General features: G+C 48.3%; 20 non-coding genes across 20 annotated transcripts; all 20 read left to right on the forward strand.

Annotated features, from left to right (window-relative positions):
- Positions 1-508: 508 nt before the first annotated feature.
- On the forward strand, positions 509-581 carry TRNAV-AAC (transfer RNA valine (anticodon AAC)). The gene has a single exon. It is a non-coding gene; the product is annotated as a tRNA-Val (tRNA).
- Positions 582-1,917: 1,336 nt separating this feature from the next.
- Positions 1,918-1,989, forward strand: TRNAP-UGG (transfer RNA proline (anticodon UGG)). Its single transcript has one exon. It is a non-coding gene; the product is annotated as a tRNA-Pro (tRNA).
- Positions 1,990-2,433: 444 nt separating this feature from the next.
- Positions 2,434-2,506, forward strand: TRNAV-UAC (transfer RNA valine (anticodon UAC)). Its single transcript has one exon. It is a non-coding gene; the product is annotated as a tRNA-Val (tRNA).
- Positions 2,507-4,027: 1,521 nt separating this feature from the next.
- Positions 4,028-4,100, forward strand: TRNAV-AAC (transfer RNA valine (anticodon AAC)). The gene has a single exon. It is a non-coding gene; the product is annotated as a tRNA-Val (tRNA).
- Positions 4,101-5,436: 1,336 nt separating this feature from the next.
- TRNAP-UGG (transfer RNA proline (anticodon UGG)) lies at positions 5,437-5,508 on the forward strand. Its single transcript has one exon. It is a non-coding gene; the product is annotated as a tRNA-Pro (tRNA).
- A 444-nt stretch (positions 5,509-5,952) lies between these two features.
- On the forward strand, positions 5,953-6,025 carry TRNAV-UAC (transfer RNA valine (anticodon UAC)). The gene has a single exon. It is a non-coding gene; the product is annotated as a tRNA-Val (tRNA).
- A 1,521-nt stretch (positions 6,026-7,546) lies between these two features.
- On the forward strand, positions 7,547-7,619 carry TRNAV-AAC (transfer RNA valine (anticodon AAC)). Its single transcript has one exon. It is a non-coding gene; the product is annotated as a tRNA-Val (tRNA).
- A 1,336-nt stretch (positions 7,620-8,955) lies between these two features.
- On the forward strand, positions 8,956-9,027 carry TRNAP-UGG (transfer RNA proline (anticodon UGG)). The gene has a single exon. It is a non-coding gene; the product is annotated as a tRNA-Pro (tRNA).
- A 444-nt stretch (positions 9,028-9,471) lies between these two features.
- Positions 9,472-9,544, forward strand: TRNAV-UAC (transfer RNA valine (anticodon UAC)). The gene has a single exon. It is a non-coding gene; the product is annotated as a tRNA-Val (tRNA).
- Positions 9,545-11,065: 1,521 nt separating this feature from the next.
- TRNAV-AAC (transfer RNA valine (anticodon AAC)) lies at positions 11,066-11,138 on the forward strand. The gene has a single exon. It is a non-coding gene; the product is annotated as a tRNA-Val (tRNA).
- Positions 11,139-12,474: 1,336 nt separating this feature from the next.
- TRNAP-UGG (transfer RNA proline (anticodon UGG)) lies at positions 12,475-12,546 on the forward strand. The gene has a single exon. It is a non-coding gene; the product is annotated as a tRNA-Pro (tRNA).
- A 444-nt stretch (positions 12,547-12,990) lies between these two features.
- Positions 12,991-13,063, forward strand: TRNAV-UAC (transfer RNA valine (anticodon UAC)). Its single transcript has one exon. It is a non-coding gene; the product is annotated as a tRNA-Val (tRNA).
- A 1,521-nt stretch (positions 13,064-14,584) lies between these two features.
- Positions 14,585-14,657, forward strand: TRNAV-AAC (transfer RNA valine (anticodon AAC)). Its single transcript has one exon. It is a non-coding gene; the product is annotated as a tRNA-Val (tRNA).
- Positions 14,658-15,993: 1,336 nt separating this feature from the next.
- Positions 15,994-16,065, forward strand: TRNAP-UGG (transfer RNA proline (anticodon UGG)). Its single transcript has one exon. It is a non-coding gene; the product is annotated as a tRNA-Pro (tRNA).
- Positions 16,066-16,509: 444 nt separating this feature from the next.
- TRNAV-UAC (transfer RNA valine (anticodon UAC)) lies at positions 16,510-16,582 on the forward strand. Its single transcript has one exon. It is a non-coding gene; the product is annotated as a tRNA-Val (tRNA).
- A 1,521-nt stretch (positions 16,583-18,103) lies between these two features.
- On the forward strand, positions 18,104-18,176 carry TRNAV-AAC (transfer RNA valine (anticodon AAC)). Its single transcript has one exon. It is a non-coding gene; the product is annotated as a tRNA-Val (tRNA).
- A 1,336-nt stretch (positions 18,177-19,512) lies between these two features.
- Positions 19,513-19,584, forward strand: TRNAP-UGG (transfer RNA proline (anticodon UGG)). Its single transcript has one exon. It is a non-coding gene; the product is annotated as a tRNA-Pro (tRNA).
- Positions 19,585-20,028: 444 nt separating this feature from the next.
- TRNAV-UAC (transfer RNA valine (anticodon UAC)) lies at positions 20,029-20,101 on the forward strand. The gene has a single exon. It is a non-coding gene; the product is annotated as a tRNA-Val (tRNA).
- A 1,521-nt stretch (positions 20,102-21,622) lies between these two features.
- On the forward strand, positions 21,623-21,695 carry TRNAV-AAC (transfer RNA valine (anticodon AAC)). The gene has a single exon. It is a non-coding gene; the product is annotated as a tRNA-Val (tRNA).
- A 1,852-nt stretch (positions 21,696-23,547) lies between these two features.
- On the forward strand, positions 23,548-23,620 carry TRNAV-UAC (transfer RNA valine (anticodon UAC)). The gene has a single exon. It is a non-coding gene; the product is annotated as a tRNA-Val (tRNA).
- Positions 23,621-23,840: the final 220 nt, after the last annotated feature.

Raw genomic sequence — 23,840 nt, forward strand, 5'->3', positions numbered from 1 at the left:
ATGTGCATTTTCTTGCCTTGCGATGTATTCGCCCACTCTCTGCCCTCAACCCTAGGAGCAGGGTCTGAGCAGTGGTGCTTCTGTGCCCTCGCTCGTTGGTGTCCGGGTCCAAATCCCCAACACACCCTTTTTAGCAGAAAACACACAAATTTTACTCAAAATACACAAAGCTTGAAGATTCCTCATTCCACTCAAAGCATTGTTGTGCAAAATATTTTTAGCCTCAGGAGAAAAAAAGGATCACCATGCCTTGTCTCACTTCCTGCTTGCTTACAGTGTGCTCTGTGTGATGCTTTCACAGGCTCTGGTTTCAGGCATTTAGGCATCAGATATTTGTCTCTACCCGCAGCTGTGACTTTTCAGTACATCTGAGTGTACGCTTGCTGGCTGACAACGCTGCAATTTTCACACTTACTCCTCGCTTTGCGAGCAACTGCTGATCAAGTATAGAGGCAATCGGGCAAACATATGAGGGGAATTTTGCTCCTTCAGTCAAGCCCTCATGCTTGTTTCTGTAGTGTAGTGGTTATCACGTTCGCCTAACACGCGAAAGGTCCCCGGTTCGAGACCGGGCAGAAACAATGGGCAGTGTCTGCTTTTGTGTTTGCTCCCTAAAAGCTTAGTCTCACTCAGGGATGGCCTTTAAAAACTTGTGACCTGTGTAAAACTTGTATTACTATTGCAGGCCGGTAAAAAGTTATCTGCATCTTTGCGTAGTCGTGCATGTGCCTGGTTTCTTATTCTGTTTTTTACTTTTTTTTTTCTTGGCCATGTTATATTGTGGGGCCTTTAAACCTGTCACCTTGATAGGAACATTGCAAGCGGCAGCATCGACAAGTGCAGACTGAGGAGTCAGACCTAAACACAGACTCAGCTGTCAGGATGGCCGAGTGGTCTAAGGCGGCAGCCTCAAGAGAGCTTGATCTTCAGTTAAGCTAAGCATCCTGGTTTGCTCATGTAGTTGTGGGTTCATATCGCACTTCTGATAGGTCTATTTTCTGCCCTTAAATCTTCCTCTGCTTGCACAGCCAGCTCCCCACAACACTATCTTTGCAAGCTGCTGTAGCATATGAAAAGAAATCCACCAACCCTCCGGCTGGGCCCTCAATCAGCATTCCATGTATTTCTGGAAGGGGCATCTCAGTCACGCCTTCTGTTAGAGCTGCACCTTATCACTGTAACTACCATGCTGGTTTCTACTTAAGCAGTTGATTCCATCGTTTGAAGTGAGGCTCTCCTGCCACTTTTGGGCAGAGAAGGCACTGCCCCTGCAACAACAACAGGCAGACAAGCTCAACCTGGGTTTCCTGGTTAGGTGGGCGGAGCAGAATGGCAATGGTCCCTCCTTGTGACTTGAAATTAACATGAAGAAGACAGAGAGGCAGCTGGGAGTAGGCAGTACCCATGCACCCCTGAACACTGTCTTGCGATTTTCACCCAATTCTGAAATGAGTCGGGAGGAAAGGAGGTGATTTTCCTATCGAAGGCCATTCTGGGAATTCAGCCACCCCGCGTCTCCCAGGTGAGTGTTTCAGGCCTGTGAGGCACTCATATAAATCTCGCCTGATCGAGCACTGAGCGAGCAATTGTGCTTGAATACAAGAGGCATGCTCCTCTGGCTCAGGCGCAAGAGATGGCAGGCCCTTCAGTGCTTCTGGTCTGGAAGTCTACGGTGCAAGGGCCCAGGTCCTGCGGAGGCGTACAACTACCAGAAAGGGTCTGCTTTTCTCATCAGCGCCACAGTTCAGCTTGCTAGCATAGGGCTTCTTGACTACCTCTTGCCTTGCTAGAGGCAAAAAAAAACCCCTTGGCACAAAACATCAATTGCTATGGCACGCTTAGAAGGAGAGTCTCCAAGTGGCCCTGCTTTTTCACAAAGACACTTCAGAAGATGTTTGAAAGGCTTTTGCAGCAGCAGGCTCGTTGGTCTAGGGGTATGATTCTCGCTTTGGGTGTGAGAGGTCCCGGGTTCAAATCCCGGACGAGCCCGTGCCTTCATAGGTTCGATCTGTTTTTAAACAGGAGTATTTCTGCTTTCCACTCTTGTAAGATGCCATGGTGGAATGCATTGCATGCTTTCTACTGGTGTCGAGGCAGTTCGGCATGATGAAGGAGTGCGGGATTTCTTTCTAACTGCTTTTTTGTGTTGGAGCAGCACTTCTCGTTGGAACATGAAATGCACAGTGCTTCTCCAAAGTAATTGCAGGGCTGGTTTTGAAATCACCTCTTGGAATGAAAGTGATCCCAGTTCCTTTCTTCCAAAGGAAGAGATCCTGTCAGAAAGGCTCAGCTTTGAGCGTCATGAATATTGTCCCTTAGTCCTTGCATTCCAGTCCAAAGCATAGCCACATAAAGAAAGCAGGTGTGTCTGTTTCCAGTGCAGTGGTTCCAGTCCAATGCATAGCCACATGAAGCAAATAAGCAGGCATGTCTGTTTCTGTAGTGTAGTGGTTATCACGTTCGCCTTACACGCGAAAGGTCCCTGGTTCGAGGCCAGGCAGAAACAGCAAGTTGCTGTGCTTTATCACATTATTTGCATTTACCACCTCACCTGACAGGTAAATTGAAATTAAAGAGGCTGTGTCTATCCCTCACCATCGTGAGGTACTACGCTCCAAGGGCATCGGTCTCAACTCACCAAGAGAAGACGATACACCTTACGGCAGTCAGTTGCTCCCTTTTTGACCTTTCCATTGAAGCCTGGGCCTACTGTGGTCAAGCCAGCCAAGGAAGGAAGGTATGAGAGCGAAAATGGCTTTCCTACCTTCACCAAGAACATACACCTTGAGCAAAGAAAGGGCCAGACTTACAAGGCCCTATCGCCACCGGCACATCATCTTTAGTGACGCCCCGGTGGCACTATGTACTGTGCCGTATTTACAAGACGCCGTTCAACCACGTTTTGTGGCTTAACACCACCTTGTAAATACGGCCCCTTCACACGCAGCCCTTTCCCTGGAAGGGGCGTGCAATGGGCGTTGCTCTGGGTGGGCCACTGCAACACCATAGCATTTTGATGCTGCTCCAGTTTTACGAGTTTTTGTAAATCTGTGGCAGCGCCAAAATCCAAGCGCCATACAATGGGTGTCGTTATAGTGGAGAAACGAGCAGAAATGTTTTCATTTCTCCTCATTTTTGCTCTTTCTATGTGTGCTGCACGAACATATCGCCACTGAAGATTTCTGTTGTGCAGGAAGGTGTGCCTTCCTGAACAAAAACAATTTCCCCCTCCACGCAGCCATCCTTGTACCATGGCGCAAGGATGGCTGCGTTGGTGCTCGGCAGCTAATTTAGAGCTGGCGCAGAGGGAAGCACAGGGGTGCGCTGTATTCTACTAAATACGGCGCTTCCCTGCATTTTGAAAATGACTGAGTGCGAGGCTGCCAAATTTGGCAGAGCGTCTCACTCAGTCATCCTCTTGTAATTATGGGCCAAAAGGTCTAAAGGATAGAGGCGTTTTATGTCATGTTCGATGACGATCATGGAAATGACTCTAGTCATATTGCAGAAGAGAGAACCATGTGCATTTTCTTGCCTTGCGATGTATTCGCCCACTCTCTGCCCTCAACCCTAGGAGCAGGGTCTGAGCAGTGGTGCTTCTGTGCCCTCGCTCGTTAGTGTCCGGGTCCAAATCCCCAACACACCCTTTTTAGCAGAAAACACACAAATTTTACTCAAAATACACAAAGCTTGAAGATTCCTCATTCCACTCAAAGCATTGTTGTGCAAAATATTTTTAGCCTCAGGAGAAAAAAAGGATCACCATGCCTTGGCTTCCTTCCTGCTTGCTTTCAGTGTGCTCTGTGTGATGCTTTCACAGGCTCTGGTTTCAGGCATTTAGGCATCAGATATTTGTCTCTACCCGCAGCTGTGACTTTTCAGTACATCTGAGTGTACGCTTGCTGGCTGACAACGCTGCAATTTTCACACTTACTCCTCGCTTTGCGAGCAACTGCTGATCAAGTATAGAGGCAATCGGGCAAACATATGAGGGGAATTTTGCTCCTTCAGTCAAGCCCTCATGCTTGTTTCTGTAGTGTAGTGGTTATCACGTTCGCCTAACACGCGAAAGGTCCCCGGTTCGAGACCGGGCAGAAACAATGGGCAGTGTCTGCTTTTGTGTTTGCTCCCTAAAAGCTTAGTCTCACTCAGGGATGGCCTTTAAAAACTTGTGACCTGTGTAAAACTTGTATTACTATTGCAGGCCGGTAAAAAGTTATCTGCATCTTTGCGTAGTCGTGCATGTGCCTGGTTTCTTATTCTGTTTTTTACTTTTTTTTTTCTTGGCCATGTTATATTGTGGGGCCTTTAAACCTGTCACCTTGATAGGAACATTGCAAGCGGCAGCATCGACAAGTGCAGACTGAGGAGTCAGACCTAAACACAGACTCAGCTGTCAGGATGGCCGAGTGGTCTAAGGCGGCAGCCTCAAGAGAGCTTGATCTTCAGTTAAGCTAAGCATCCTGGTTTGCTCATGTAGTTGTGGGTTCATATCGCACTTCTGATAGGTCTATTTTCTGCCCTTAAATCTTCCTCTGCTTGCACAGCCAGCTCCCCACAACACTATCTTTGCAAGCTGCTGTAGCATATGAAAAGAAATCCACCAACCCTCCGGCTGGGCCCTCAATCAGCATTCCATGTATTTCTGGAAGGGGCATCTCAGTCACGCCTTCTGTTAGAGCTGCACCTTATCACTGTAACTACCATGCTGGTTTCTACTTAAGCAGTTGATTCCATCGTTTGAAGTGAGGCTCTCCTGCCACTTTTGGGCAGAGAAGGCACTGCCCCTGCAACAACAACAGGCAGACAAGCTCAACCTGGGTTTCCTGGTTAGGTGGGCGGAGCAGAATGGCAATGGTCCCTCCTTGTGACTTGAAATTAACATGAAGAAGACAGAGAGGCAGCTGGGAGTAGGCAGTACCCATGCACCCCTGAACACTGTCTTGCGATTTTCACCCAATTCTGAAATGAGTCGGGAGGAAAGGAGGTGATTTTCCTATCGAAGGCCATTCTGGGAATTCAGCCACCCCGCGTCTCCCAGGTGAGTGTTTCAGGCCTGTGAGGCACTCATATAAATCTCGCCTGATCGAGCACTGAGCGAGCAATTGTGCTTGAATACAAGAGGCATGCTCCTCTGGCTCAGGCGCAAGAGATGGCAGGCCCTTCAGTGCTTCTGGTCTGGAAGTCTACGGTGCAAGGGCCCAGGTCCTGCGGAGGCGTACAACTACCAGAAAGGGTCTGCTTTTCTCATCAGCGCCACAGTTCAGCTTGCTAGCATAGGGCTTCTTGACTACCTCTTGCCTTGCTAGAGGCAAAAAAAAACCCCTTGGCACAAAACATCAATTGCTATGGCACGCTTAGAAGGAGAGTCTCCAAGTGGCCCTGCTTTTTCACAAAGACACTTCAGAAGATGTTTGAAAGGCTTTTGCAGCAGCAGGCTCGTTGGTCTAGGGGTATGATTCTCGCTTTGGGTGTGAGAGGTCCCGGGTTCAAATCCCGGACGAGCCCGTGCCTTCATAGGTTCGATCTGTTTTTAAACAGGAGTATTTCTGCTTTCCACTCTTGTAAGATGCCATGGTGGAATGCATTGCATGCTTTCTACTGGTGTCGAGGCAGTTCGGCATGATGAAGGAGTGCGGGATTTCTTTCTAACTGCTTTTTTGTGTTGGAGCAGCACTTCTCGTTGGAACATGAAATGCACAGTGCTTCTCCAAAGTAATTGCAGGGCTGGTTTTGAAATCACCTCTTGGAATGAAAGTGATCCCAGTTCCTTTCTTCCAAAGGAAGAGATCCTGTCAGAAAGGCTCAGCTTTGAGCGTCATGAATATTGTCCCTTAGTCCTTGCATTCCAGTCCAAAGCATAGCCACATAAAGAAAGCAGGTGTGTCTGTTTCCAGTGCAGTGGTTCCAGTCCAATGCATAGCCACATGAAGCAAATAAGCAGGCATGTCTGTTTCTGTAGTGTAGTGGTTATCACGTTCGCCTTACACGCGAAAGGTCCCTGGTTCGAGGCCAGGCAGAAACAGCAAGTTGCTGTGCTTTATCACATTATTTGCATTTACCACCTCACCTGACAGGTAAATTGAAATTAAAGAGGCTGTGTCTATCCCTCACCATCGTGAGGTACTACGCTCCAAGGGCATCGGTCTCAACTCACCAAGAGAAGACGATACACCTTACGGCAGTCAGTTGCTCCCTTTTTGACCTTTCCATTGAAGCCTGGGCCTACTGTGGTCAAGCCAGCCAAGGAAGGAAGGTATGAGAGCGAAAATGGCTTTCCTACCTTCACCAAGAACATACACCTTGAGCAAAGAAAGGGCCAGACTTACAAGGCCCTATCGCCACCGGCACATCATCTTTAGTGACGCCCCGGTGGCACTATGTACTGTGCCGTATTTACAAGACGCCGTTCAACCACGTTTTGTGGCTTAACACCACCTTGTAAATACGGCCCCTTCACACGCAGCCCTTTCCCTGGAAGGGGCGTGCAATGGGCGTTGCTCTGGGTGGGCCACTGCAACACCATAGCATTTTGATGCTGCTCCAGTTTTACGAGTTTTTGTAAATCTGTGGCAGCGCCAAAATCCAAGCGCCATACAATGGGTGTCGTTATAGTGGAGAAACGAGCAGAAATGTTTTCATTTCTCCTCATTTTTGCTCTTTCTATGTGTGCTGCACGAACATATCGCCACTGAAGATTTCTGTTGTGCAGGAAGGTGTGCCTTCCTGAACAAAAACAATTTCCCCCTCCACGCAGCCATCCTTGTACCATGGCGCAAGGATGGCTGCGTTGGTGCTCGGCAGCTAATTTAGAGCTGGCGCAGAGGGAAGCACAGGGGTGCGCTGTATTCTACTAAATACGGCGCTTCCCTGCATTTTGAAAATGACTGAGTGCGAGGCTGCCAAATTTGGCAGAGCGTCTCACTCAGTCATCCTCTTGTAATTATGGGCCAAAAGGTCTAAAGGATAGAGGCGTTTTATGTCATGTTCGATGACGACCATGGAAATGACTCTAGTCATATTGCAGAAGAGAGAACCATGTGCATTTTCTTGCCTTGCGATGTATTCGCCCACTCTCTGCCCTCAACCCTAGGAGCAGGGTCTGAGCAGTGGTGCTTCTGTGCCCTCGCTCGTTGGTGTCCGGGTCCAAATCCCCAACACACCCTTTTTAGCAGAAAACACACAAATTTTACTCAAAATACACAAAGCTTGAAGATTCCTCATTCCACTCAAAGCATTGTTGTGCAAAATATTTTTAGCCTCAGGAGAAAAAAAGGATCACCATGCCTTGGCTTCCTTCCTGCTTGCTTTCAGTGTGCTCTGTGTGATGCTTTCACAGGCTCTGGTTTCAGGCATTTAGGCATCAGATATTTGTCTCTACCCGCAGCTGTGACTTTTCAGTACATCTGAGTGTACGCTTGCTGGCTGACAACGCTGCAATTTTCACACTTACTCCTCGCTTTGCGAGCAACTGCTGATCAAGTATAGAGGCAATCGGGCAAACATATGAGGGGAATTTTGCTCCTTCAGTCAAGCCCTCATGCTTGTTTCTGTAGTGTAGTGGTTATCACGTTCGCCTAACACGCGAAAGGTCCCCGGTTTGAGACCGGGCAGAAACAATGGGCAGTGTCTGCTTTTGTGTTTGCTCCCTAAAAGCTTAGTCTCACTCAGGGATGGCCTTTAAAAACTTGTGACCTGTGTAAAACTTGTATTACTATTGCAGGCCGGTAAAAAGTTATCTGCATCTTTGCGTAGTCGTGCATGTGCCTGGTTTCTTATTCTGTTTTTTACTTTTTTTTTTCTTGGCCATGTTATATTGTGGGGCCTTTAAACCTGTCACCTTGATAGGAACATTGCAAGCGGCAGCATCGACAAGTGCAGACTGAGGAGTCAGACCTAAACACAGACTCAGCTGTCAGGATGGCCGAGTGGTCTAAGGCGGCAGCCTCAAGAGAGCTTGATCTTCAGTTAAGCTAAGCATCCTGGTTTGCTCATGTAGTTGTGGGTTCATATCGCACTTCTGATAGGTCTATTTTCTGCCCTTAAATCTTCCTCTGCTTGCACAGCCAGCTCCCCACAACACTATCTTTGCAAGCTGCTGTAGCATATGAAAAGAAATCCACCAACCCTCCGGCTGGGCCCTCAATCAGCATTCCATGTATTTCTGGAAGGGGCATCTCAGTCACGCCTTCTGTTAGAGCTGCACCTTATCACTGTAACTACCATGCTGGTTTCTACTTAAGCAGTTGATTCCATCGTTTGAAGTGAGGCTCTCCTGCCACTTTTGGGCAGAGAAGGCACTGCCCCTGCAACAACAACAGGCAGACAAGCTCAACCTGGGTTTCCTGGTTAGGTGGGCGGAGCAGAATGGCAATGGTCCCTCCTTGTGACTTGAAATTAACATGAAGAAGACAGAGAGGCAGCTGGGAGTAGGCAGTACCCATGCACCCCTGAACACTGTCTTGCGATTTTCACCCAATTCTGAAATGAGTCGGGAGGAAAGGAGGTGATTTTCCTATCGAAGGCCATTCTGGGAATTCAGCCACCCCGCGTCTCCCAGGTGAGTGTTTCAGGCCTGTGAGGCACTCATATAAATCTCGCCTGATCGAGCACTGAGCGAGCAATTGTGCTTGAATACAAGAGGCATGCTCCTCTGGCTCAGGCGCAAGAGATGGCAGGCCCTTCAGTGCTTCTGGTCTGGAAGTCTACGGTGCAAGGGCCCAGGTCCTGCGGAGGCGTACAACTACCAGAAAGGGTCTGCTTTTCTCATCAGCGCCACAGTTCAGCTTGCTAGCATAGGGCTTCTTGACTACCTCTTGCCTTGCTAGAGGCAAAAAAAAAACCCTTGGCACAAAACATCAATTGCTATGGCACGCTTAGAAGGAGAGTCTCCAAGTGGCCCGGCTTTTTCACAAAGACACTTCAGAAGATGTTTGAAAGGCTTTTGCAGCAGCAGGCTCGTTGGTCTAGGGGTATGATTCTCGCTTTGGGTGTGAGAGGTCCCGGGTTCAAATCCCGGACGAGCCCGTGCCTTCATAGGTTCGATCTGTTTTTAAACAGGAGTATTTCTGCTTTCCACTCTTGTAAGATGCCATGGTGGAATGCATTGCATGCTTTCTACTGGTGTCGAGGCAGTTCGGCATGATGAAGGAGTGCGGGATTTCTTTCTAACTGCTTTTTTGTGTTGGAGCAGCACTTCTCGTTGGAACATGAAATGCACAGTGCTTCTCCAAAGTAATTGCAGGGCTGGTTTTGAAATCACCTCTTGGAATGAAAGTGATCCCAGTTCCTTTCTTCCAAAGGAAGAGATCCTGTCAGAAAGGCTCAGCTTTGAGCGTCATGAATATTGTCCCTTAGTCCTTGCATTCCAGTCCAAAGCATAGCCACATAAAGAAAGCAGGTGTGTCTGTTTCCAGTGCAGTGGTTCCAGTCCAATGCATAGCCACATGAAGCAAATAAGCAGGCATGTCTGTTTCTGTAGTGTAGTGGTTATCACGTTCGCCTTACACGCGAAAGGTCCCTGGTTCGAGGCCAGGCAGAAACAGCAAGTTGCTGTGCTTTATCACATTATTTGCATTTACCACCTCACCTGACAGGTAAATTGAAATTAAAGAGGCTGTGTCTATCCCTCACCATCGTGAGGTACTACGCTCCAAGGGCATCGGTCTCAACTCACCAAGAGAAGACGATACACCTTACGGCAGTCAGTTGCTCCCTTTTTGACCTTTCCATTGAAGCCTGGGCCTACTGTGGTCAAGCCAGCCAAGGAAGGAAGGTATGAGAGCGAAAATGGCTTTCCTACCTTCACCAAGAACATACACCTTGAGCAAAGAAAGGGCCAGACTTACAAGGCCCTATCGCCACCGGCACATCATCTTTAGTGACGCCCCGGTGGCACTATGTACTGTGCCGTATTTACAAGACGCCGTTCAACCACGTTTTGTGGCTTAACACCACCTTGTAAATACGGCCCCTTCACACGCAGCCCTTTCCCTGGAAGGGGCGTGCAATGGGCGTTGCTCTGGGTGGGCCACTGCAACACCATAGCATTTTGATGCTGCTCCAGTTTTACGAGTTTTTGTAAATCTGTGGCAGCGCCAAAATCCAAGCGCCATACAATGGGTGTCGTTATAGTGGAGAAACGAGCAGAAATGTTTTCATTTCTCCTCATTTTTGCTCTTTCTATGTGTGCTGCACGAACATATCGCCACTGAAGATTTCTGTTGTGCAGGAAGGTGTGCCTTCCTGAACAAAAACAATTTCCCCCTCCACGCAGCCATCCTTGTACCATGGCGCAAGGATGGCTGCGTTGGTGCTCGGCAGCTAATTTAGAGCTGGCGCAGAGGGAAGCACAGGGGTGCGCTGTATTCTACTAAATACGGCGCTTCCCTGCATTTTGAAAATGACTGAGTGCGAGGCTGCCAAATTTGGCAGAGCGTCTCACTCAGTCATCCTCTTGTAATTATGGGCCAAAAGGTCTAAAGGATAGAGGCGTTTTATGTCATGTTCGATGACGACCATGGAAATGACTCTAGTCATATTGCAGAAGAGAGAACCATGTGCATTTTCTTGCCTTGCGATGTATTCGCCCACTCTCTGCCCTCAACCCTAGGAGCAGGGTCTGAGCAGTGGTGCTTCTGTGCCCTCGCTCGTTGGTGTCCGGGTCCAAATCCCCAACACACCCTTTTTAGCAGAAAACACACAAATTTTACTCAAAATACACAAAGCTTGAAGATTCCTCATTCCACTCAAAGCATTGTTGTGCAAAATATTTTTAGCCTCAGGAGAAAAAAAGGATCACCATGCCTTGGCTTCCTTCCTGCTTGCTTTCAGTGTGCTCTGTGTGATGCTTTCACAGGCTCTGGTTTCAGGCATTTAGGCATCAGATATTTGTCTCTACCCGCAGCTGTGACTTTTCAGTACATCTGAGTGTATGCTTGCTGGCTGACAACGCTGCAATTTTCACACTTACTCCTCGCTTTGCGAGCAACTGCTGATCAAGTATAGAGGCAATCGGGCAAACATATGAGGGGAATTTTGCTCCTTCAGTCAAGCCCTCATGCTTGTTTCTGTAGTGTAGTGGTTATCACGTTCGCCTAACACGCGAAAGGTCCCCGGTTCGAGACTGGGCAGAAACAATGGGCAGTGTCTGCTTTTGTGTTTGCTCCCTAAAAGCTTAGTCTCACTCAGGGATGGCCTTTAAAAACTTGTGACCTGTGTAAAACTTGTATTACTATTGCAGGCCGGTAAAAAGTTATCTGCATCTTTGCGTAGTCGTGCATGTGCCTGGTTTCTTATTCTGTTTTTTACTTTTTTTTTTCTTGGCCATGTTATATTGTGGGGCCTTTAAACCTGTCACCTTGATAGGAACATTGCAAGCGGCAGCATCGACAAGTGCAGACTGAGGAGTCAGACCTAAACACAGACTCAGCTGTCAGGATGGCCGAGTGGTCTAAGGCGGCAGCCTCAAGAGAGCTTGATCTTCAGTTAAGCTAAGCATCCTGGTTTGCTCATGTAGTTGTGGGTTCATATCGCACTTCTGATAGGTCTATTTTCTGCCCTTAAATCTTCCTCTGCTTGCACAGCCAGCTCCCCACAACACTATCTTTGCAAGCTGCTGTAGCATATGAAAAGAAATCCACCAACCCTCCGGCTGGGCCCTCAATCAGCATTCCATGTATTTCTGGAAGGGGCATCTCAGTCACGCCTTCTGTTAGAGCTGCACCTTATCACTGTAACTACCATGCTGGTTTCTACTTAAGCAGTTGATTCCATCGTTTGAAGTGAGGCTCTCCTGCCACTTTTGGGCAGAGAAGGCACTGCCCCTGCAACAACAACAGGCAGACAAGCTCAACCTGGGTTTCCTGGTTAGGTGGGCGGAGCAGAATGGCAATGGTCCCTCCTTGTGACTTGAAATTAACATGAAGAAGACAGAGAGGCAGCTGGGAGTAGGCAGTACCCATGCACCCCTGAACACTGTCTTGCGATTTTCACCCAATTCTGAAATGAGTCGGGAGGAAAGGAGGTGATTTTCCTATCGAAGGCCATTCTGGGAATTCAGCCACCCCGCGTCTCCCAGGTGAGTGTTTCAGGCCTGTGAGGCACTCATATAAATCTCGCCTGATCGAGCACTGAGCGAGCAATTGTGCTTGAATACAAGAGGCATGCTCCTCTGGCTCAGGCGCAAGAGATGGCAGGCCCTTCAGTGCTTCTGGTCTGGAAGTCTACGGTGCAAGGGCCCAGGTCCTGCGGAGGCGTACAACTACCAGAAAGGGTCTGCTTTTCTCATCAGCGCCACAGTTCAGCTTGCTAGCATAGGGCTTCTTGACTACCTCTTGCCTTGCTAGAGGCAAAAAAAAAACCCTTGGCACAAAACATCAATTGCTATGGCACGCTTAGAAGGAGAGTCTCCAAGTGGCCCTGCTTTTTCACAAAGACACTTCAGAAGATGTTTGAAAGGCTTTTGCAGCAGCAGGCTCGTTGGTCTAGGGGTATGATTCTCGCTTTGGGTGTGAGAGGTCCCGGGTTCAAATCCCGGACGAGCCCGTGCCTTCATAGGTTCGATCTGTTTTTAAACAGGAGTATTTCTGCTTTCCACTCTTGTAAGATGCCATGGTGGAATGCATTGCATGCTTTCTACTGGTGTCGAGGCAGTTCGGCATGATGAAGGAGTGCGGGATTTCTTTCTAACTGCTTTTTTGTGTTGGAGCAGCACTTCTCGTTGGAACATGAAATGCACAGTGCTTCTCCAAAGTAATTGCAGGGCTGGTTTTGAAATCACCTCTTGGAATGAAAGTGATCCCAGTTCCTTTCTTCCAAAGGAAGAGATCCTGTCAGAAAGGCTCAGCTTTGAGCGTCATGAATATTGTCCCTTAGTCCTTGCATTCCAGTCCAAAGCATAGCCACATAAAGAAAGCAGGTGTGTCTGTTTCCAGTGCAGTGGTTCCAGTCCAATGCATAGCCACATGAAGCAAATAAGCAGGCATGTCTGTTTCTGTAGTGTAGTGGTTATCACGTTCGCCTTACACGCGAAAGGTCCCTGGTTCGAGGCCAGGCAGAAACAGCAAGTTGCTGTGCTTTATCACATTATTTGCATTTACCACCTCACCTGACAGGTAAATTGAAATTAAAGAGGCTGTGTCTATCCCTCACCATCGTGAGGTACTACGCTCCAAGGGCATCGGTCTCAACTCACCAAGAGAAGACGATACACCTTACGGCAGTCAGTTGCTCCCTTTTTGACCTTTCCATTGAAGCCTGGGCCTACTGTGGTCAAGCCAGCCAAGGAAGGAAGGTATGAGAGCGAAAATGGCTTTCCTACCTTCACCAAGAACATACACCTTGAGCAAAGAAAGGGCCAGACTTACAAGGCCCTATCGCCACCGGCACATCATCTTTAGTGACGCCCCGGTGGCACTATGTACTGTGCCGTATTTACAAGACGCCGTTCAACCACGTTTTGTGGCTTAACACCACCTTGTAAATACGGCCCCTTCACACGCAGCCCTTTCCCTGGAAGGGGCGTGCAATGGGCGTTGCTCTGGGTGGGCCACTGCAACACCATAGCATTTTGATGCTGCTCCAGTTTTACGAGTTTTTGTAAATCTGTGGCAGCGCCAAAATCCAAGCGCCATACAATGGGTGTCGTTATAGTGGAGAAACGAGCAGAAATGTTTTCATTTCTCCTCATTTTTGCTCTTTCTATGTGTGCTGCACGAACATATCGCCACTGAAGATTTCTGTTGTGCAGGAAGGTGTGCCTTCCTGAACAAAAACAATTTCCCCCTCCACGCAGCCATCCTTGTACCATGGCGCAAGGATGGCTGCGTTGGTGCTCGGCAGCTAATTTAGAGCTGGCGCAGAGGGAAGCACAGGGGTGCGCTGTATTCTACTAAATACGGCGCTTCCCTGCATTTTGAAAATGACTGAGTGCGAGGCTGCCAAATTTGGCAGAGCGTCTCACTCAGTCATCCTCTTGTAATTATGGGCCAAAAGGTCTAAAGGATAGAGGCGTTTTATGTCATGTTCGATGACGACCATGGAAATGACTCTAGTCATATTGCAGAAGAGAGAACCATGTGCATTTTCTTGCCTTGCGATGTATTCGCCCACTCTCTGCCCTCAACCCTAGGAGCAGGGTCTGAGCAGTGGTGCTTCTGTGCCCTCGCTCGTTGGTGTCCGGGTCCAAATCCCCAACACACCCTTTTTAGCAGAAAACACACAAATTTTACTCAAAATACACAAAGCTTGAAGATTCCTCATTCCACTCAAAGCATTGTTGTGCAAAATATTTTTAGCCTCAGGAGAAAAAAAGGATCACCATGCCTTGGCTTCCTTCCTGCTTGCTTTCAGTGTGCTCTGTGTGATGCTTTCACAGGCTCTGGTTTCAGGCATTTAGGCATCAGATATTTGTCTCTACCCGCAGCTGTGACTTTTCAGTACATCTGAGTGTACGCTTGCTGGCTGACAACGCTGCAATTTTCACACTTACTCCTCGCTTTGCGAGCAACTGCTGATCAAGTATAGAGGCAATCGGGCAAACATATGAGGGGAATTTTGCTCCTTCAGTCAAGCCCTCATGCTTGTTTCTGTAGTGTAGTGGTTATCACGTTCGCCTAACACGCGAAAGGTCCCCGGTTCGAGACCGGGCAGAAACAATGGGCAGTGTCTGCTTTTGTGTTTGCTCCCTAAAAGCTTAGTCTCACTCAGGGATGGCCTTTAAAAACTTGTGACCTGTGTAAAACTTGTATTACTATTGCAGGCCGGTAAAAAGTTATCTGCATCTTTGCGTAGTCGTGCATGTGCCTGGTTTCTTATTCTGTTTTTTACTTTTTTTTTTCTTGGCCATGTTATATTGTGGGGCCTTTAAACCTGTCACCTTGATAGGAACATTGCAAGCGGCAGCATCGACAAGTGCAGACTGAGGAGTCAGACCTAAACACAGACTCAGCTGTCAGGATGGCCGAGTGGTCTAAGGCGGCAGCCTCAAGAGAGCTTGATCTTCAGTTAAGCTAAGCATCCTGGTTTGCTCATGTAGTTGTGGGTTCATATCGCACTTCTGATAGGTCTATTTTCTGCCCTTAAATCTTCCTCTGCTTGCACAGCCAGCTCCCCACAACACTATCTTTGCAAGCTGCTGTAGCATATGAAAAGAAATCCACCAACCCTCCGGCTGGGCCCTCAATCAGCATTCCATGTATTTCTGGAAGGGGCATCTCAGTCACGCCTTCTGTTAGAGCTGCACCTTATCACTGTAACTACCATGCTGGTTTCTACTTAAGCAGTTGATTCCATCGTTTGAAGTGAGGCTCTCCTGCCACTTTTGGGCAGAGAAGGCACTGCCCCTGCAACAACAACAGGCAGACAAGCTCAACCTGGGTTTCCTGGTTAGGTGGGCGGAGCAGAATGGCAATGGTCCCTCCTTGTGACTTGAAATTAACATGAAGAAGACAGAGAGGCAGCTGGGAGTAGGCAGTACCCATGCACCCCTGAACACTGTCTTGCGATTTTCACCCAATTCTGAAATGAGTCGGGAGGAAAGGAGGTGATTTTCCTATCGAAGGCCATTCTGGGAATTCAGCCACCCCGCGTCTCCCAGGTGAGTGTTTCAGGCCTGTGAGGCACTCATATAAATCTCGCCTGATCGAGCACTGAGCGAGCAATTGTGCTTGAATACAAGAGGCATGCTCCTCTGGCTCAGGCGCAAGAGATGGCAGGCCCTTCAGTGCTTCTGGTCTGGAAGTCTACGGTGCAAGGGCCCAGGTCCTGCGGAGGCGTACAACTACCAGAAAGGGTCTGCTTTTCTCATCAGCGCCACAGTTCAGCTTGCTAGCATAGGGCTTCTTGACTACCTCTTGCCTTGCTAGAGGCAAAAAAAAAACCCTTGGCACAAAACATCAATTGCTATGGCACGCTTAGAAGGAGAGTCTCCAAGTGGCCCTGCTTTTTCACAAAGACACTTCAGAAGATGTTTGAAAGGCTTTTGCAGCAGCAGGCTCGTTGGTTTAGGGGTATGATTCTCGCTTTGGGTGTGAGAGGTCCCGGGTTCAAATCCCGGACGAGCCCGTGCCTTCATAGGTTCGATCTGTTTTTAAACAGGAGTATTTCTGCTTTCCACTCTTGTAAGATGCCATGGTGGAATGCTTTGCATGCTTTCTACTGGTGTCGAGGCAGTTCGGCATGATGAAGGAGTGCGGGATTTCTTTCTAACTGCTTTTTTGTGTTGGAGCAGCACTTCTCGTTGGAACATGAAATGCACAGTGCTTCTCCAAAGTAATTGCAGGGCTGGTTTTGAAATCACCTCTTGGAATGAAAGTGATCCCAGTTCCTTTCTTCCAAAGGAAGAGATCCTGTCAGAAAGGCTCAGCTTTGAGCGTCATGAATATTGTCCCTTAGTCCTTGCATTCCAGTCCAAAGCATAGCCACATAAAGAAAGCAGGTGTGTCTGTTTCCAGTGCAGTGGTTCCAGTCCAATGCATAGCCACATGAAGCAAATAAGCAGGCATGTCTGTTTCTGTAGTGTAGTGGTTATCACGTTCGCCTTACACGCGAAAGGTCCCTGGTTCGAGGCCAGGCAGAAACAGCAAGTTGCTGTGCTTTATCACATTATTTGCATTTACCACCTCACCTGACAGGTAAATTGAAATTAAAGAGGCTGTGTCTATCCCTCACCATCGTGAGGTACTACGCTCCAAGGGCATCAGTCTCAACTCACCAAGAGAAGACGATACACCTTACGGCAGTCAGTTGCTCCCTTTTTGACCTTTCCATTGAAGCCTGGGCCTACTGTGGTCAAGCCAGCCAAGGAAGGAAGGTATGAGAGCGAAAATGGCTTTCCTACCTTCACCAAGAACATACACCTTGAGCAAAGAAAGGGCCAGACTTACAAGGCCCTATCGCCACCGGCACATCATCTTTAGTGACGCCCCGGTGGCACTATGTACTGTGCCGTATTTACAAGACGCCGTTCAACCACGTTTTGTGGCTTAACACCACCTTGTAAATACGGCCCCTTCACACGCAGCCCTTTCCCTGGAAGGGGCGTGCAATGGGCGTTGCTCTGGGTGGGCCACTGCAACACCATAGCATTTTGATGCTGCTCCAGTTTTACGAGTTTTTGTAAATCTGTGGCAGCGCCAAAATCCAAGCGCCATACAATGGGTGTCGTTATAGTGGAGAAACGAGCAGAAATGTTTTCATTTCTCCTCATTTTTGCTCTTTCTATGTGTGCTGCACGAACATATCGCCACTGAAGATTTCTGTTGTGCAGGAAGGTGTGCCTTCCTGAACAAAAACAATTTCCCCCTCCACGCAGCCATCCTTGTACCATGGCGCAAGGATGGCTGCGTTGGTGCTCGGCAGCTAATTTAGAGCTGGCGCAGAGGGAAGCACAGGGGTGCGCTGTATTCTACTAAATACGGCGCTTCCCTGCATTTTGAAAATGACTGAGTGCGAGGCTGCCAAATTTGGCAGAGCGTCTCACTCAGTCATCCTCTTGTAATTATGGGCCAAAAGGTCTAAAGGATAGAGGCGTTTTATGTCATGTTCGATGACGACCATGGAAATGACTCTAGTCATATTGCAGAAGAGAGAACCATGTGCATTTTCTTGCCTTGCGATGTATTCGCCCACTCTCTGCCCTCAACCCTAGGAGCAGGGTCTGAGCAGTGGTGCTTCTGTGCCCTCGCTCGTTGGTGTCCGGGTCCAAATCCCCAACACACCCTTTTTAGCAGAAAACACACAAATTTTACTCAAAATACACAAAGCTTGAAGATTCCTCATTCCACTCAAAGCATTGTTGTGCAAAATATTTTTAGCCTCAGGAGAAAAAAAGGATCACCATGCCTTGGCTTCCTTCCTGCTTGCTTTCAGTGTGCTCTGTGTGATGCTTTCACAGGCTCTGGTTTCAGGCATTTAGGCATCAGATATTTGTCTCTACCCGCAGCTGTGACTTTTCAGTACATCTGAGTGTACACTTGCTGGCTGACAACGCTGCAATTTTCACACTTACTCCTCGCTTTGCGAGCAACTGCTGATCAAGTATAGAGGCAATCGGGCAAACATATGAGGGGAATTTTGCTCCTTCAGTCAAGCCCTCATGCTTGTTTCTGTAGTGTAGTGGTTATCACGTTCGCCTAACACGCGAAAGGTCCCCGGTTCGAGACCGGGCAGAAACAATGGGCAGTGTCTGCTTTTGTGTTTGCTCCCTAAAAGCTTAGTCTCACTCAGGGATGGCCTTTAAAAACTTGAGACCTGTGTAAAACTTGTATTACTATTGCAGGCCGGTAAAAAGTTATCTGCATCTTTGCGTAGTCGTGCATGTGCCTGGTTTCTTATTCTGTTTTTTACTTTTTTTTTTCTTGGCCATGTTATATTGTGGGGCCTTTAAACCTGTCACCTTGATAGGAACATTGCAAGCGGCAGCATCGACAAGTGCAGACTGAGGAGTCAGACCTAAACACAGACTCAGCTGTCAGGATGGCCGAGTGGTCTAAGGCGGCAGCCTCAAGAGAGCTTGATCTTCAGTTAAGCTAAGCATCCTGGTTTGCTCATGTAGTTGTGGGTTCATATCGCACTTCTGATAGGTCTATTTTCTGCCCTTAAATCTTCCTCTGCTTGCACAGCCAGCTCCCCACAACACTATCTTTGCAAGCTGCTGTAGCATATGAAAAGAAATCCACCAACCCTCCGGCTGGGCCCTCAATCAGCATTCCATGTATTTCTGGAAGGGGCATCTCAGTCACGCCTTCTGTTAGAGCTGCACCTTATCACTGTAACTACCATGCTGGTTTCTACTTAAGCAGTTGATTCCATCGTTTGAAGTGAGGCTCTCCTGCCACTTTTGGGCAGAGAAGGCACTGCCCCTGCAACAACAACAGGCAGACAAGCTCAACCTGGGTTTCCTGGTTAGGTGGGCGGAGCAGAATGGCAATGGTCCCTCCTTGTGACTTGAAATTAACATGAAGAAGACAGAGAGGCAGCTGGGAGTAGGCAGTACCCATGCACCCCTGAACACTGTCTTGCGATTTTCACCCAATTCTGAAATGAGTCGGGAGGAAAGGAGGTGATTTTCCTATCGAAGGCCATTCTGGGAATTCAGCCACCCCGCGTCTCCCAGGTGAGTGTTTCAGGCCTGTGAGGCACTCATATAAATCTCGCCTGATCGAGCACTGAGCGAGCAATTGTGCTTGAATACAAGAGGCATGCTCCTCTGGCTCAGGCGCAAGAGATGGCAGGCCCTTCAGTGCTTCTGGTCTGGAAGTCTACGGTGCAAGGGCCCAGGTCCTGCGGAGGCGTACAACTACCAGAAAGGGTCTGCTTTTCTCATCAGCGCCACAGTTCAGCTTGCTAGCATAGGGCTTCTTGACTACCTCTTGCCTTGCTAGAGGCAAAAAAAAACCCCTTGGCACAAAACATCAATTGCTATGGCACGCTTAGAAGGAGAGTCTCCAAGTGGCCCTGCTTTTTCACAAAGACACTTCAGAAGATGTTTGAAAGGCTTTTGCAGCAGCAGGCTCGTTGGTCTAGGGGTATGATTCTCGCTTTGGGTGTGAGAGGTCCCGGGTTCAAATCCCGGACGAGCCCGTGCCTTCATAGGTTCGATCTGTTTTTAAACAGGAGTATTTCTGCTTTCCACTCTTGTAAGATGCCATGGTGGAATGCATTGCATGCTTTCTACTGGTGTCGAGGCAGTTCGGCATGATGAAGGAGTGCGGGATTTCTTTCTAACTGCTTTTTTGTGTTGGAGCAGCACTTCTCGTTGGAACATGAAATGCACAGTGCTTCTCCAAAGTAATTGCAGGGCTGGTTTTGAAATCACCTCTTGGAATGAAAGTGATCCCAGTTCCTTTCTTCCAAAGGAAGAGATCCTGTCAGAAAGGCTCAGCTTTGAGCGTCATGAATATTGTCCCTTAGTCCTTGCATTCCAGTCCAAAGCATAGCCACATAAAGAAAGCAGGTGTGTCTGTTTCCAGTGCAGTGGTTCCAGTCCAATGCATAGCCACATGAAGCAAATAAGCAGGCATGTCTGTTTCTGTAGTGTAGTGGTTATCACGTTCGCCTTACACGCGAAAGGTCCCTGGTTCGAGGCCAGGCAGAAACAGCAAGTTGCTGTGCTTTATCACATTATTTGCATTTACCACCTCACCTGACAGGTAAATTGAAATTAAAGAGGCTGTGTCTATCCCTCACCATCGTGAGGTACTACGCTCCAAGGGCATCGGTCTCAACTCACCAAGAGAAGACGATACACCTTACGGCAGTCAGTTGCTCCCTTTTTGACCTTTCCATTGAAGCCTGGGCCTACTGTGGTCAAGCCAGCCAAGGAAGGAAGGTATGAGAGCGAAAATGGCTTTCCTACCTTCACCAAGAACATACACCTTGAGCAAAGAAAGGGCCAGACTTACAAGGCCCTATCGCCACCGGCACATCATCTTTAGTGACGCCCCGGTGGCACTATGTACTGTGCCGTATTTACAAGACGCCGTTCAACCACGTTTTGTGGCTTAACACCACCTTGTAAATACGGCCCCTTCACACGCAGCCCTTTCCCTGGAAGGGGCGTGCAATGGGCGTTGCTCTGGGTGGGCCACTGCAACACCATAGCATTTTGATGCTGCTCCAGTTTTACGAGTTTTTGTAAATCTGTGGCAGCGCCAAAATCCAAGCGCCATACAATGGGTGTCGTTATAGTGGAGAAACGAGCAGAAATGTTTTCATTTCTCCTCATTTTTGCTCTTTCTATGTGTGCTGCACGAACATATCGCCACTGAAGATTTCTGTTGTGCAGGAAGGTGTGCCTTCCTGAACAAAAACAATTTCCCCCTCCACGCAGCCATCCTTGTACCATGGCGCAAGGATGGCTGCGTTGGTGCTCGGCAGCTAATTTAGAGCTGGCGCAGAGGGAAGCACAGGGGTGCGCTGTATTCTACTAAATACGGCGCTTCCCTGCATTTTGAAAATGACTGAGTGCGAGGCTGCCAAATTTGGCAGAGCGTCTCACTCAGTCATCCTCTTGTAATTATGGGCCAAAAGGTCTAAAGGATAGAGGCGTTTTATGTCATGTTCGATGACGACCATGGAAATGACTCTAGTCATATTGCAGAAGAGAGAACCATGTGCATTTTCTTGCCTTGCGATGTATTCGCCCACTCTCTGCCCTCAACCCTAGGAGCAGGGTCTGAGCAGTGGTGCTTCTGTGCCCTCGCTCGTTGGTGTCCGGGTCCAAATCCCCAACACACCCTTTTTAGCAGAAAACACACAAATTTTACTCAAAATACACAAAGCTTGAAGATTCCTCATTCCACTCAAAGCATTGTTGTGCAAAATATTTTTAGCCTCAGGAGAAAAAAAGGATCACCATGCCTTGGCTTCCTTCCTGCTTGCTTTCAGTGTGCTCTGTGTGATGCTTTCACAGGCTCTGGTTTCAGGCATTTAGGCATCAGATATTTGTCTCTACCCGCAGCTGTGACTTTTCAGTACATCTGAGTGTATGCTTGCTGGCTGACAACGCTGCAATTTTCACACTTACTCCTCGCTTTGCGAGCAACTGCTGATCAAGTATAGAGGCAATCGGGCAAACATATGAGGGGAATTTTGCTCCTTCAGTCAAGCCCTCATGCTTGTTTCTGTAGTGTAGTGGTTATCACGTTCGCCTAACACGCGAAAGGTCCCCGGTTCGAGACCGGGCAGAAACAATGGGCAGTGTCTGCTTTTGTGTTTGCTCCCTAAAAGCTTAGTCTCACTCAGGGATGGCCTTTAAAAACTTGTGACCTGTGTAAAACTTGTATTACTATTGCAGGCCGGTAAAAAGTTATCTGCATCTTTGCGTAGTCGTGCATGTGCCTGGTTTCTTATTCTGTTTTTTACTTTTTTTTTTCTTGGCCATGTTATATTGTGGGGCCTTTAAACCTGTCACCTTGATAGGAACATTGCAAGCGGCAGCATCGACAAGTGCAGACTGAGGAGTCAGACCTAAACACAGACTCAGCTGTCAGGATGGCCGAGTGGTCTAAGGCGGCAGCCTCAAGAGAGCTTGATCTTCAGTTAAGCTAAGCATCCTGGTTTGCTCATGTAGTTGTGGGTTCATATCGCACTTCTGATAGGTCTATTTTCTGCCCTTAAATCTTCCTCTGCTTGCACAGCCAGCTCCCCACAACACTATCTTTGCAAGCTGCTGTAGCATATGAAAAGAAATCCACCAACCCTCCGGCTGGGCCCTCAATCAGCATTCCATGTATTTCTGGAAGGGGCATCTCAGTCACGCCTTCTGTTAGAGCTGCACCTTATCACTGTAACTACCATGCTGGTTTCTACTTAAGCAGTTGATTCCATCGTTTGAAGTGAGGCTCTCCTGCCACTTTTGGGCAGAGAAGGCACTGCCCCTGCAACAACAACAGGCAGACAAGCTCAACCTGGGTTTCCTGGTTAGGTGGGCGGAGCAGAATGGCAATGGTCCCTCCTTGTGACTTGAAATTAACATGAAGAAGACAGAGAGGCAGCTGGGAGTAGGCAGTACCCATGCACCCCTGAACACTGTCTTGCGATTTTCACCCAATTCTGAAATGAGTCGGGAGGAAAGGAGGTGATTTTCCTATCGAAGGCCATTCTGGGAATTCAGCCACCCCGCGTCTCCCAGGTGAGTGTTTCAGGCCTGTGAGGCACTCATATAAATCTCGCCTGATCGAGCACTGAGCGAGCAATTGTGCTTGAATACAAGAGGCATGCTCCTCTGGCTCAGGCGCAAGAGATGGCAGGCCCTTCAGTGCTTCTGGTCTGGAAGTCTACGGTGCAAGGGCCCAGGTCCTGCGGAGGCGTACAACTACCAGAAAGGGTCTGCTTTTCTCATCAGCGCCACAGTTCAGCTTGCTAGCATAGGGCTTCTTGACTACCTCTTGCCTTGCTAGAGGCAAAAAAAAACCCCTTGGCACAAAACATCAATTGCTATGGCACGCTTAGAAGGAGAGTCTCCAAGTGGCCCTGCTTTTTCACAAAGACACTTCAGAAGATGTTTGAAAGATTTTTGCAGCAGCAGGCTCGTTGGTCTAGGGGTATGATTCTCGCTTTGGGTGTGAGAGGTCCCGGGTTCAAATCCTCGACGAGCCCGTGCCTTCATAGGTTCGATCTGTTTTTAAACAGGAGTATTTCTGCTTTCCACTCTTGTAAGATGCCATGGTGGAATGCATTGCATGCTTTCTACTGGTGTCGAGGCAGTTCGGCATGATGAAGGAGTGCGGGATTTCTTTCTAACTGCTTTTTTGTGTTGGAGCAGCACTTCTCGTTGGAACATGAAATGCACAGTGCTTCTCCAAAGTAATTGCAGGGCTGGTTTTGAAATCACCTCTTGGAATGAAAGTGATCCCAGTTCCTTTCTTCCAAAGGAAGAGATCCTGTCAGAAAGGCTCAGCTTTGAGCGTCATGAATATTGTCCCTTAGTCCTTGCATTCCAGTCCAAAGCATAGCCACATAAAGAAAGCAGGTGTGTCTGTTTCCAGTGCAGTGGTTCCAGTCCAATGCATAGCCACATGAAGCAAATAAGCAGGCATGTCTGTTTCTGTAGTGTAGTGGTTATCACGTTCGCCTTACACGCGAAAGGTCCCTGGTTCGAGGCCAGGCAGAAACAGCAAGTTGCTGTGCTTTATCACATTATTTGCATTTACCACCTCACCTGACAGGTAAATTGAAATTAAAGAGGCTGTGTCTATCCCTCACCATCGTGAGGTACTACGCTCCAAGGGCATCGGTCTCAACTCACCAAGAGAAGACGATACACCTTACGGCAGTCAGTTGCTCCCTTTTTGACCTTTCCATTGAAGCCTGGGCCTACTGTGGTCAAGCCAGCC

Source organism: Pleurodeles waltl, chromosome 10 (assembly GCF_031143425.1).
Source record: "Pleurodeles waltl isolate 20211129_DDA chromosome 10, aPleWal1.hap1.20221129, whole genome shotgun sequence".
NCBI classification, from domain to species: domain Eukaryota; kingdom Metazoa; phylum Chordata; class Amphibia; order Caudata; family Salamandridae; genus Pleurodeles; species Pleurodeles waltl.